The sequence below is a fragment of the Taudactylus pleione genome, unplaced genomic scaffold (assembly GCF_031769625.1).
Source record: "Taudactylus pleione unplaced genomic scaffold, aTauple2 ptg000041l, whole genome shotgun sequence".
In the NCBI taxonomy this organism is placed as follows: domain Eukaryota; kingdom Metazoa; phylum Chordata; class Amphibia; order Anura; family Myobatrachidae; genus Taudactylus; species Taudactylus pleione.
The window spans coordinates 36,830,640-36,842,704 of NW_028284443.1; positions in this window are offsets into that span (position 1 = coordinate 36,830,640).

The window sequence follows — 12,065 nt, forward strand, 5'->3', positions numbered from 1 at the left end:
GGGGTGTTCGTTACTGTCTAGTGCGGACCACTCTCACTGCGGTCCGCACTACACTTAAATACTGTGGGGCCCGGGGGACACTGGCGTCAGGTGCAGCGGCACTGTTGGATGCAGGTGGCTATGGGCCCCTGCACCACATCAGGCCCAAGTGCAAGGCACCGGCTTCACCACCACTAGTTCTGCCACTGCGTCCAGCTCTGAATAAGCCCCAATATAAGTAATCTGCTAAAATTAAGATGGGATGCTCAGCTTTAATACATTCCAGGGGTGTATGTTCATACCAGGTGCCTGGAGGCAAGATAGCTGTTAGTGTCCCCCCTCTCTGCTCGCATTCACTACCAATACCTCAAGTCCCATCAGCACTCACACTCCATCCACTACCAACATCCCAGCAGCACCCAGTCACACACTCTCTTTCCCCTGCATTTACTACTAACACCCCAGCAGCACCCAGACACACACTCTATCTCCACTGCATTCACTGCCAACACCCCGACAGCACCCAGACACCCCTTTCCCTGCATTCACTACTAACACTCTAGCAGCACTCACACTCTTTCCACTCCATTCACTGTTAACACCCCCAGCAGATTGCACACACTCTCCCTCCCTGCATTCATTGCCAACACCCCAGCAAAACCCACACACTCTCCACCCTGCATTCACTACTAGCATTCCAGCAGCAACCAAACACACACTCTGCCTCTGCATTCCCTGCTAATAACCTAGAAGCATCCGGACACATTCTCCCAAACCTCTGCATTCACTACTGACATCTTAGCATCACTTAGACATACACCAGCCCCCTGCATTCACTGCCAACACCCTAGCAGAACCCACACTGTTCTCCCCCTGCATTCACTGGCAACACCCTAGCAGCACCTAGACACACACTTTCTCCTGAATTCACTACCAACACCCCAGCAAATCCCACTCACTCTCACCCTCTACATTCATTGCCAACACACCAGAAGTGCCCAGACCCACAGAAACTCCCCCTTAATTCACTGCCAACACCCCAGCAGCACCCAGACACACCCTGCTACATGCATTCACTAACACCCTATCAGCACCAAGACACACACTCTCCCCCTGCATTTATTGCCAGCGCCCCAGCAACACCCAGTCACACTGCCAGCAACCCTGCATTTACTACTAACTCCTAGGAAGCACCCAGATACCCTCTCCCCCTGCATTCATGACTAATACTGGAATCACCCAAACACACATTCTCCCCCCCCAACATTCACTGTCATCATTACAGCCGCACCCAAACTCTCCCCACTCCCCTACATTTACTATCAACATTTAACAGTACCCAGACACACACTCCCTCCCTCTGCTTTTGCTAACACCTTAACAGCACCCAGACACAAACTCTTTTACCTCTTGCATTGACTGCAAACACCTCAACAGCAGCACCCAGACACACACTTTCTTTCCCCCTGCATTCACTACTAACACTTTACCAGCACCCAGACTTACACTCTCTCTCCCCCCTGCATTCACTACCAACAACCCAGCAGCAGCAACCACATACAATCCTCCCCCAGTTAGCTACCAATACCCCAGCACACAAACACTGCCTGTTGCTGATTAGGTTCTTCCTTTCTTGCTATTTACTGCTCCCACTGCAACAACAGAGGAAGCACATCCTGTGTGCATGAGGGGGAAGAACCAACAAAGGAGGGAGGGACTCCTGCTTCTACCCTGTCCCTTTTATGTACAATGGTGTGGTCTCCATGCTGGAGATCCATCCCTATAGAATGGACTACAGTATGGAGGACCTGTATGGACTACAGTATGGAGGACTACAGTATGGAGGACCATGCCATCTGGGCTCCCTGTTTATACCTGCCCTTGGACACATAAAGTAGTACAGGTTGAGTCTCCCATATCCAAAATGCTTGGGACCAAGGGTATTTTGGATAACGGAATATTCCATATTTTGGAATATTTGTATACCATTTTGAAATGTCTTAGGAATAGGGCCCAATTCTAAACACAGAATGCATTTATGATTCATATACACCTTATATACACAGCCTGGAGGTTATTTTATACAATATTTTCAATAATTTTGTGGCTCAAACAAAGTTTGTGTAGATACAAGAAATTCATTTATATGTCATATACACCTTATACACACAGCCTATAAGTCATTTTATACTTTATTTTTAATAATTTTGTGCCTTAAACAAAGTTTGTGTACATTGAACCATCAAAAATCAAAGGTTTCACTATTTCAGTCATGCTAAAAATATTCCGTATTTCGGATTATTTGGATATGGGAGACTCAACCTGTACCATGAGCAACAGAGAAGGTCAGTGTGCCCCCTTTAGGGCTGGTGCCTCGGAGGTGACAGCATTATATTGCCTCCTTGAATATGGATAGCAACAGTGCTTACTGCAACTTGACCTGTACCCAAAGCCTCACAGAATCTCAATTAGCAAAGAACCTGTCAGTAAAAGTGGAAACACGGATGTCATAGAAATCAGTGCAGATATCCTTATCCTGGTGTTTACTTAATTATACCAAGCAATACAATAATAGTATGCACTTTAAACAATATCTACACCAGTAAAAAAAAAAAAGTGTTGATGTTACCAGGCTATCTGGAAATTCTCCAATATTGAAAACGGAAGGGCTTGGAACTTTCAAATTCAGGAAAGACAGACAATGTCCAGCAATGTAAGTCGTTATCAGACACAGCAAATATTTTGAGACTGTAAACCTCTAGTGTGACATAAATGTACTTTAATTTAGAGCAGGCACAAGAATGTTATTTTACCCAGTGCTTGAAGTGGAGCTGCCTGCAGTGCTGTATTGATCAGCAGGGCCTAGGCATGTATAGGATCCATGGAGCTGGCAGTCACTGTTTCTTAATTCTCCTGCTCCGGTGGCCAGTACAATAAAGTTTTTTTATTTAATGCAACACAGTACATGTGATGTCATGATGTCACAACATAATGCACCATTGATAGGCAGAAGAGCCAAACAGCAAAGATGATGAGAAGCAGTAAGAAGACACAGAAGAAGGAGGTAAGTGTCTGGGCTATAGCTGGAGGGATGCAGGGTTGGAGCTGGAGAGACCCTGGGGGGGCTGGAGAGTCTGAAGGAAGCCCAAAAAAACTGTGGGACTGTAGAGACAGAAGGGTCTGGCTGGAACTGGAAAGACACTGGGAAATTTGCAAGAGAGACAGAAGGGACATGGAGAGACAAAGGGGGCTTTCTAGAGAGACAGAAGGGACCTGACACTTGAGAGACATTAGGAAGCTTTGCTGGAGAGATACTGGGGATCTGGAAAGGCACTGTTTTTTTTTTTGCAGAGACAGAAGGGTCTGGAGCTGGAGAGAAACTGGGGGTCTGGAGAGACACTGGGTGCTTTGCTGGAGAGACAGAAGGGGCTGGAGCATGGAGAAACTAGAAGTCTGGATAGACACTGGTGGGCTGCAGCTGGTCAGACACTGAGGGACTGTAGAGACAGAAAGTGGCTGGTTGGAACTGGAAAGACACTGGGGGTTGGCGTGACACTGGGGGCTGTATCTGCAAAGACACAGGGGAATGAGGCTGGAGAGACACGATGGGGGATGAGCTGAAGAGAAATGGGAGGAAGTGGCTGGAGATTATCCGCAACTGTCAGGATTAAAGGAAAAGGCTCGCGGACAGTAATCTCAATTAAGGCACCAATTCTGATGAAATACTAACGATACAAATGGTACCACATTAGCAAATATAGGGCTTGATTCAACAGTGCAGGCTAGTTCCAGGAAACGGGCATGTGTCACCTCCATTTTCCGGGAGGGACGAGGCCGGGATCTGCGTTTGTGGACACCGATTTTTTGACCTTGCAATTGACCAGAACCCGGTCAGGCTACGGTAAGCTTCAGCTTCGACAGCCTGGGCAAAGGAGTAACCATCATGATAGATGGTTGCAATGGTGACCCCAGGCTGTGACCGCAGATGCAGCAAGGAGGTGGCTGTTTCCTACAGACACCTCCTGCTGCATTAGCACTTTAGATGGATGGAATTGCACATCCACTTCAATCAGGCCCACTGATTTTACCCTTTAGTAATTTTGTGATAAGTGAAGAAATGGATTAAGAATCTACATCTTTAGAGGTATATTTACTAGAGGTCGAATGTAATCGATTTTGATCTATTTAAAATCGATGAAAATCTATCAAGATCGATTAAAATTTATGTTTTGTTTCTGGGGCTAAATCACACATTTAGTAACAGACAATTTTTGATGTGGTTTTTAAGTGTTAGTTATTATCTCCCACTTCTATTATATGTCTAGCTTCTCCAATTTGGCTTTAATGTTCTACAACCACAACTTCCTTTCCTTCAGCCTCAACTTACCTCATGTTTACTTTCCTGCACCCAAGTTGTATATCTAAATGCTCTTGACCTGGTCTTCTTCTCATTGTCACGAAAACCACTCTCAATTACAACTACCCTGTCCTGCCCTTGTCAGTCTGCCTCTTTCTACAAGAGACCATACACCTAGACATGCCATCTCCAGCAAACCAAACATAGGGGGTCATTCAGACCCTGTCGCAAGCACCAATGTGCTTGCAACCGGGTCGATGGGCAGCCCTGCGCACGCGCAGCGGCCGCACTGCACGTGCGCAAGCCCCGGAGCAAGAGAGAAACTCTCGCTCCGGAGCTTGCTACAAAAGGGTTGGCTGTCTATGTTGATTGACAGCTCGCCCCTTTTTATAGGCGGGCCAGGGGGTTGGTTTCCAAAACGGAGGCGTTCCTTAATGAATGCCTACCGTTTTGTGGGCGGCCGCACTGACATCATCAGTGATGTCAGTGGGGAGCTTCCTGCTCCATCAGAGCAGAAAGCTCCCTGGGGCTTGCGAGTGCCCAGACTCAACCTTAGGGTCTGGTCGCAAGCCCCGATGGTGATCACCATGGCGACCATCACCTGGTCGCCAGCTAAGCTGTGGGAGGTAACCCACAGCTTAGCTTGCGACCAGGAGGCCGCACCAAAAAACAAGAAGCGCCCGCCCTCATTCAGAGAGAGCGATCGCTTCTTGCGACTGCCTCTGAATGAGGTCCATAGTCTGGGAATCCCATCCTCAACCATGTCATGCCAAACACATGTTACCTGCAAAAGTGTTGCCACTAATGGAAATCATACAATGGCAACGTCTTCCACTATAAATTCATCCTTTTATCCTACAATACTCTTTCACATGCCAAGCAAAACAATTTCCATTCTCTAATAAATACCAAATGGTATATATACTAATCAGTGTTTTGCTTTGAATTGTATTGCAGTTTTAAATTCCTGACCTATATTTGCCAAGAAGTGGCTACTTTCGCAAGCTGCTGCTTAGTAAATTTACTCATGTGGGCAATGCAGTTGACATATGCCTGGTGCTGTTATAATTTGCATATGATAATTTTTCAGCCTTTTTGGTGATCATATGCTTTTATTTCTGTGTTTTTATCTTTTTATTCATTATGGAAATGTATCACTTTAATTTTCAACAGTCCAATGTTCTGACATTTATGAAGACGTGTCCTCTCCCTTATCTTGTTTGGAGTCCACTTGCCCTGCCATTAATTGCTGGTGATAGTCTTACTATGCTAGCGTCTGGAAGCCCTATATTGATATTATGAATTGATACGGTTTCAGAACATGTAAACAGATAGAAATATCATGAAAATTATATTGATATTTTCATACTGTGCATACGCAGTTGCAATTTAGGATGGGAGCTGTTGCTCTGAGATTCTCAGAGAGAGATTGTCAGAAGACAGCAAGATAGGAATAGCCATCGGTGATTAACATCAATTGCATGAAACCATCTATGGTGAACCATTGATAAATTGCACCCAGTGATGGCCATCCCTGCTGGAAAGTACAATGGGCCAATCAGGGGCTACAATGGAAAAAAAATCATTACTGACAGGCAGCCATCGATTGGCGGAGAACAATCAGATCTCCACCATTGATATCAAAATTGATAAACCACCTGTGGCAAACCATTGATCATTTATGGTCAACCCTACCTGGACCAGTTCTTTGTGCCTTCTGTTACACTGTCTAAGCCTCTCTGAGAATTTCATGGCAACCTCAAATGAATGCAGGAGAGAGCTGGGATGGGAGAATCAGCTGGATGCTATAGATAATCATAACTACAGAATCGATTCACATGATATATTATACAGTGCATCCGGAAAGTATTCACAGCTCTTCAATTTTTCCACATTTTGTTATGTTACAGCCTTATTCCAAAATGTAATAAATTAATTTTTGTCCTCAAAATTCTACACACAATACCCCATAATGACGTGTACAAAGTTTTTTTGAGATTTTTGCAAATTTAATAAAAAATAAAAAACTAAGAAATCACATGTACATAAGTATTCACAGCCTTTGCCATGAAGCTCAAAATTGAGCTCAGGTGCATCCTGTTTCCACTGATCATCTTTGAGATGGTCCTACAGCTTAATTGGAGTCTACCTGTGGTAAATTCAGTTGTTTGGACATGATTTTGAAAGGCATACACCTGTCTATATAAGGTCCCACACTTGAAAGTGCATGTCAGAGCACAAACCAAGCATGAAGTCGAAGGAATTGTCTGTAGACTTCCGAGACAGGATTGTCTCGAGGTGCAAATCTGGGGAAGCGTACAGAAAAATATCTGCTGCTTTGAAGGTCCCAGTGAGCACAGTGGCCTCCATCATCTGTAAATGGAAAAAGTTCGGAACAACCAGAACTCTTCCTAGAGTTGGCCGGCCATCTAAACTGAGTGATCGTGGGAGAAGGGCCCTAGTCAGGGAGGTGACCAAAAACCCGATGGTCACTCTGTCAGAGCTACAGCATTCCTCTGTAGAGAAAGCAGAATCTTCCAGAAGGACAACCATCTCTGCAGCAATCCACCAATCAGGCCTGTATGGTAGAGTGGCCAGACGGAAGCCACCCCATAATAAAAAGCACATGGCAGCCTGCCTGGAGTTTGCCAAAATGCACCTGAAGGACTCTCAGACCATGAGAAACAAAATTCTCTGGTCTGATGAGACAAAGATTGAACTCTTTGGCAACAATGTCAGGTGTTCTATTTGGAGGAAACCGGGCACTGCTCATCACAAGGCCAATACCATCCCTACAGTGAAGCATGGTGGTGGCAGCATCATGCTGTGGGGATGTTTTTTAGTGGCAGGAACTGGGAGACTAGTCAGGATAAAGGGAAAGATGAATGTAGCAAGGTACAGAGACATCCTGGATGAAAACCTGCCAAAATATCAAAGGAGTGGCTTCAGGACTACTCTGTGAATGTACTTGAGTGGCCCAGACTTGAATCCCATTGAACATCTCAGGGAGGGATCTGAAAATGGCTGTGCACCGATACTTCCCATCCAACCTGATGGAGCTTGAGAGGTGCTGCAAAGAGGAATGCGCGAAACTGCCCAAAGGTAGGTGTGCCAAGCTTGTGGCATCATATTCAAAAAGACTTGAGGCTGTAATTGCTGCCAAAGGTGCATCAGCAAAGTATTGAGCAAAGGCTGTGAATACTTATGTACATGTGATTTCTTAGTTTTAATTTTCATTAAATTTGCAAAAATCTCAAAAAAACTTTTTACACATTGTCATTATGGGGTATTGGGCCTGATTCAGAGCCAGACGCAATTAGCGCTCGCTCGTTCAGAAAAAGGGGGTGGCTATTCAAATGAACCGTTCGCTCTTTGCGGTCTGTTGCCGCCTCCATGTCTGAACGAGCGAACAAAACATGCGGACATTTATTTCAAAAATACGCCCCCTGGCCGCTCGCATCCTACGTCATGTCCGCTATTTATTAGATTAATCGAGTACATCGACCAGGGTATGAACTGCTCGCTATTCTTGTGGCTGGTTTTTGCTACCACAATTTTGCGAGCAGTTCTGGCTATAAAATAACCCAGTGACGTGGTCAATGACGCTGCTGTTTTAATTATGCACACCCATAAAACGCCCGTTTTGACCTTTAAGCACGCCTGCGTTCGGATCTCCACTCCCCGTTTTCAAGCACCTTCCCATTACCACCCACATACGCCTCCTCATGTCACTCAAAATAGCAGGCATTCGCTATATAGCGAACAAACAGTTTTCGGCCACACTGACTGGTTCGTGCATGCGTATTATAAACCGTATGCATGCGCAGATGGGCGAACATCGTTCGGAACGAGCATACTGCCGCTTACAAGCGGCTCTGAATCAGGCCCATTGTGTGTAGAATTTTGAGAACAAAAATTAATTTACTCCATTTTGGTATAAGGCTGTAACATAACAAAATGTGGAAAAAATGTGAAGCACTGTGAATACTTTCCGGATTCACTGTATGTGCAAATCATATTATATATTATATATATATATTTAAGCAAAGTAAACGCGGCATTCAGAACGAAAATGCACAGACATTGAAACGTTGTCCCCAGGAAATTTGGTGTTACGAGTTTTATTCAAACTCCTGAGTGCCGCGTTTACTTTGCATATTTATTACAGCATGTTGTCATGCTCACGCTGGCAACGGGGTAAAGTTTCTTTGATTAACAGGGAGTGCCGGATTTGTGGACTGTATTATATATACATACATACACACACTATGTAGACAAAAATGATGGGACACTGACAGCAAATAGATCAACAAGATTTTATTAACATCAGTACTTTGTAGGTCCACCTCGTGCAGTGATTACTGCAGACACCTTTCTTGGCAAACTATCCACAAGTTCCTGGACAACAGCAGGGGGTATATTTTGCCATTCTGCCTTAAGTACAGTGACCAACTGTGAGACTGGAGAAGGTCAAGTTGGCCTAGAATGCACCCGTCGCTCCAATTCATCCCAAAGGAGTTAAGATCTGGACTTTGAGTTGGCCAGTCCATTCAGGATCCCAAATTTTCTGTATACCAGTCCAGCATCGCCCTGGAAACATGATGTGTGGCATTGTTGTCCTGATAAAAACATTTGTTGTTTCCGTATAAATGCCACAATGTAGGGAGCACAGAGTTATCGAGAACATCTCTATACTTCTCAAAGTTAATGTGACCAGGCATTGCAACTAGTCATCCATACAAAGCCAGCTGAAACTTTGGGTGTCCAAGTACTTTTGTCTACATAGCAACCAATTGCCACAGTATGCGGTCAGGAGGCTGGTGGTCAAAATGGCGACTGCTGGCTTCCCGAATGTGAAATCCCAGCATGAGACTAATCACAGGCATCGAAATTCCGACGCCTATCATTATCCACCCACCAAAATCCAGAGGACCGGCATACCGAACAAAGGTAAGCCGGGAGTCAGGAGCAGACAGCCGCGGGGGGGAGGGTTAGGTTTAGGGGCTACCGGGGGGACTTAGGGTTAGGCACCTCCCCAGGAGGGCTAGGGTTAGGCTAGGGAAAGGGTGGTTAGTGTTAGGCACCCCGGGGGGATGTTAGGGTTAGGCACCCCCCAGGAGGATTAATTTTAGGGTACGGGGAGGGTGGGTTAGGTTTATGCACCCCTGGGGGGAGGTTAGGGTTAGACACTAGGGGGGAGGTTAGGGTTAGGGGGGAGAGGGTTAGGGATAGTTAAAACACTTACTCTGTCGGGATCTTCAGTCTTCTGCCTTCCGGCATCTTTATTACATCCAATGGGCTTATATCCGGCGGTATATCATACCAATACCAATTGCCACCCTTTGCAAAGTTTTCATCTAATTCCATCCAGTGGAAGGCTCAGAATAGTCCCTGGGTCAACCCCCTAGTATGTCTTCTGGGATCCAATCTTACCACTCCAAATCCATCCAGTGGAAGGCTCAGAACAGGCTCTCCAGGTCAAAGTTCAGCCCAGCATACACCAACGGGAGGTCCGACTGGGACCCTAACCCCCTTAAAACCTGGCAGGCAGACATGAAAAGACAGCGCCGCTGGAAGCGAGGCAATCAGAGCTCGCGGTCCGGCAGCAATCAGCAGTGGCGGTTCCTGATTGGCTGCCAGTCCGCAAGCACCGACTGGCTTGTCACCGGCGCCAGATTCAAATTGCACCAGCACTGTCTGTCCATGTATGTCACTGCCTTCTGGTGCGCAAGCTATAATTAGCTGCCAGCCTTGCCCCAAATCGACACCTGCTGGCTGCTGATGGCACACACAGGGAGAAGAGAGGCTCCCCGAGGGAGACAGGGAGGTGAGTTGCTGCGGGAAGGGGGGGCGGGGTGCATAATGGTTAAGAGGCATTACTGTGTGGCATAATGTGTAAAGGGCACTACTGTTGTGTGAAATAATGTGTTATATGGGGCACTGCTGCTATGTGGCATAATCTGTAAAGGGCATTACTGTGTGGTATAATATGTAAGAGGCATTACTGTGTGGCATAATGTACACTACTACTGTGTGACATAGGGCCTGATTCAGACCCACTCGCGAGCGGCTGTCCGCTCGCAAGTGGGTCGATGTTATGGACAGAGCATGCGCACGACGGAGGGAGCTCCGTCGTGCGCATGCGCCAGACGCGACGAGCGAAGGAAAGTCCTTCGCTCGTTGTGTCCGATCAAAGGGGGCGTGCTGTCAATGTTGATTGACAGCACGCCCCCTTTGGTGGGCGTGCCGGGGGCGTGCTTCCCTGACGGGGCATTCCCACGGGAACGCCTCCCGTCAGAAGCCGGCCCACTGACATCACTAGTGATGTCAGTGGGAGTGATTTTGGCTCTGATAGAGCCAAAATCACTCCGGAGCTTGCGGTTGAAAACCTCAACCGCAGGCTCCGGCTCGCAATTTCGATGGTCGCGATGGTCTCGACCATCGCGGCCATCACAATGCACGCTCGTATAGCCTGTGGGTGGTGACCCACAGCTATACGAGCGTCCAGGAGGACGCTCCATGAAAATGGAGCCCAGCCCTCATTCAGAGCGTGCGCTCTGCTCAGAGCGTACGGCTCTGAATGAGGGCCATAATGTGTATAAGGGGTACTACTGTGTGGCATAACCTGAATGGTTGTGTGGCATAACATAATTGGGCTGTGTTGGGGCAAATGTATGCAGGTTTTTTACCTCTGGGGGGCACTGTTAAGATCTTGCTATCTGGCCCCCAAAGTTCTAGTTGTGTCCTTGCATGCAAACACAGAGGGCTGACTAATATATATGGTCACATTAAAAAGGACTAAGGGCCTGATTCAGAGGCACTCGCTCTGAATCGGGGCGGATTTTTTTTAAAAAAAGCTCAGCCTCCAGGCCGCTCGCATAGCTGTGGGTGCCTACTTTCCAGGGGACATCTTTTCTGCGCATGCGCAGATCACTGGGAAAATGGCCACCGCCATTTTCCCAGTGAGTGTTTGCTGCTCTACAGCGCCGGTCCGGCGCTGCGGAGCAGTACTTCGGGAACGGCGGAGAGGTAAGTATATTTACTTATGGGTGCAGGGTGTGCGGTGTGGGCCCTCCTGGACCCGGGGGCCCGTGTGCCCCGCACACCCTACACCCATTATAGATACGCCCCTGGTATTAGGGGTATATTACAAAAATGTGGGTTTATAGAAGTAGAGATGTTGCACATAGCAACCAATCAGATTCTAGCTATTATCTTCTATAAGGTGCTAGATAAATGATAAGTAGAATCTGATTGGTTGCTATGGGCAACATCTCCAATTCTAAAAACCCGTAGGTTAGTAAATATACCCCTTAGAGCGGCTACCTGTGTCCTGTCCTGGCCAGATTACTATTTAAAATCGGCCAAATATACAGTAGGCTATATAGCCAGCAGAGCCACCAGTGCTACTAACGGTTGGTGAGTGACAAGTCACAGGGGTATATTTACTAAAGTGTGGGATTTTAGAAGTGGAGATGTTGTCCATAGCAACCAATCAGATTCTACTTGTCATTTTTCTAGCACCTTCTAGAAAATAGCTAGATTCTGATCGGTTGCTATGGGCAACATCTTCACTTTTAAAAACCCACGCTTTAGTAAATATACCTCACAGTGTGAATTAAATAAATTGATATATATAATAACTTAGTAAGTGGTCTATTTACTAGGCAGTGTTAGGAGACAGAGTGAAAAGTGATAAGAAAGTGATAAGGTGCCAGCCAATCAGCTC